This window comes from Carlito syrichta, unplaced genomic scaffold (genome assembly GCF_000164805.1).
Source record: "Carlito syrichta isolate Samal-C Ts95f unplaced genomic scaffold, Tarsius_syrichta-2.0.1 Scaffold35698, whole genome shotgun sequence".
Classification (NCBI taxonomy): Eukaryota; Metazoa; Chordata; class Mammalia; order Primates; family Tarsiidae; genus Carlito; species Carlito syrichta.
Window position 1 is genome coordinate 60902 of NW_006979794.1, and position 2723 is coordinate 63624.

Here is a 2723-nt window from a genome sequence, read left to right on the forward strand (position 1 = left end):
GAGGAAGACAAAAGGAAGTTTAAGAGAGAAAAGAAGAAGGAAAACAGTTGTACCAACTAATAAATAAACAGAATCAAATAAATACAGAAAAAACAAAAATGATGAAGACACACAATCATACAAACAAAACAAACAAACCCCTCCGTTAATGTACTCTCCCTCAAAAATACCCATACAGAAACCAAAAATCTAAAAAACAATTAAAGTAACAGAAACAAAACAAGTATCAAAATGTAAATAAAAATGGAAAGAAAGAGAGAGAAAAAAGCTAAAACTAAAATAAAAACAAACAAGGAAAAAACTCACTCTCTGGCAGTTTCTTTGAGTTCAGGTTTCCTTTCAGGTCTCCACCTTAGGCAGTGGCTCTGGTCTCCAGCCCCTCCCCTCTGCTCTCAGTGCAGGCTGATAGGGTTGCTCTCAGCATGGATCAGATGCACCATGGACTACAGTGAGAAGAGGATGGATAAGATCCCAACTCATCCTACTCACTGCTGCTGCTATCAAGTCTCCCACTTGATCTGACATGTCTGTCACAGCATCATTTTTTATACCTGAAAACTACTTAATTGCATATAGATATATTATAATTTTTAACTATTATATAATATTAGTAAGTTGCTTTCTCTTTTTTTTAATATTATAAACATGTTGAAAAGAGAATCTTGAAATGAATATGTTTTCTTAATGATAAAAGTCTAGAAGCAGATTTTCTAGGTAATTGTGCATGCATATTTTTAATTGATACTTGGACAGATGAGAAGTATTTCAGGGGTGTAATGTAAGCAATGGTTTAGACATAGAAAAGTACAGGCCACTGGGGATAAGGTGTAAGGAGTGATATAGTGCTTGGAAGAATAAAGTAAAAGAGAAGTAATAAAAGAAAATAAATATAGCTGGAAATTTAGGATAGGACCCAAACTTGCAAGATTTTCAATAGCAAATAAAGGTACATAGTAATATCAATAAGAATACTGATTCAGCAGTTTTTGATTTGATACTATGAATAGACTCTGAAAGTTTTGTTTCCTTAGACTCTCTAAAGGTCTGAAATAATTCCAGAGGCATTGGCACTATTGCATCTATGCTTTATGCTGCTTTATAGTTACATAAGTACATTTGATAGTGAAACAACAAAACTACCTACTTTTCAGAAATCATCAATGCTTGGCCAGAGGACCTCTGATGGTGTAAGTTGTGTCAGTGGCTGTTCCCGAGGTGAGTGAGGTGAATGTCAGTGTATTCTATTTCAGGAGATCCCAGCAGAAGGTGTCCCCATCATGCAAGCCTTTCTAAATGCACTTGTATGACTGCAAACACACTAAAGAGCTGCATGGTAGTTGACAGTTGCTTTTTTAAAAAAACAAAGTAACTATCCATTAATTTTTTTCTCCTCATGTATCTTGAAAGAGGTCTTTTAAAATAGCAGTACCAAAAACTTCTTAAACCATAACCAGAAGGAGATGGGAAGTCCATAGGGACTGTTAGCACTGGGTGATTCATTTGGGAAGAAGTTTCATTATCCTACTTTGAATTTTCTCTCACACTGCGAAGTCATTATTATTCTGGCATTTCTCCTGACATTTTTATGACTTTGTTTATTTTAATATATGGCTCATTATTTGTTTTGGAACAACTTTCCAAAATATTCCTCCAAATGCCACTTGAGTCAGTTGAAGAGATGTTTCATCATCTCCTTTGTTTTCACTTCCTGCAACTTGCCTAACTTTTCATCTTGGTTGAGGCTACTATAAAGCTCCATGAGAACCCTTCTGGACCATGACATTGATTTGTCTCTCCTTTGGCTGATTGGGCAAATTTAATTGATTAGCTCTAGAACAGAGAGATTTGTATTGGGACTGCCACTCTTGATGGGAGAAAAATATGACATTTCCCCCTCAACTCAGAATAAAACAAACAAACAAAAAAACCCTTAACCTGTTAAATTCAATTAAGAAATTACTAGCAGAAGCAGAAGCAGAAACAGGCCACTAAAAGACATTTCTTTCACTCTGGGCACTTTTCTTTTCCTGCAGTGAAGGGCTTCTGTGCAGTTAGAGTTCAATGTTTGATTGACTCGGCTCCCAAGCTGATGTTTACACGGCTGTATTCATCTTGCTCCGATGACTGTGACATGCCACCCGTATGCGGTAAGGCTGACAGGGAATGTGAGGGGGACCAGACAGATGACAACGTCTCCGTTCTTCAGAGCCCATGCAGGATGATCTGTCACCTGATGATAGGCCACAGCCTGTCATTTATTTACTTACATCTTTAATGTGGGTAAAATGAGTGCGGGGGGGGAACGGGTGTGACAAGAGGCAAGGAAAAAGTGAGTGGTTACAGGAAAGAAAAATCTGACAGACTCTTTTCAGCATCAAAATATCAACAACAGCTATTTCCTACATCTCAATGGGCATGCAGGCCCAGAAGCCAATTATGAGCAGCATTCTGGGCAAGAAATCAGATTTGCAAAGCAGGAACTTTAGCCATTTAATCTGTGGAAGTGGAGCAGACAGACCCTACCACCATTTGATTATATGAAGTGCCTTGAATTGTTGTTTTATTGCACACTTAATTTCTGCAATATTCAATGATCATTTTGGCAAGCATGTTTTTTTCTTTTAATTTGAATACATTTTGTGAAGTAACTTTCATGTGCAATTGGAATTATTATCCAAACGTCCTATGTGTTATGAAAGTGTGGCCAGAAACCATTAATGATT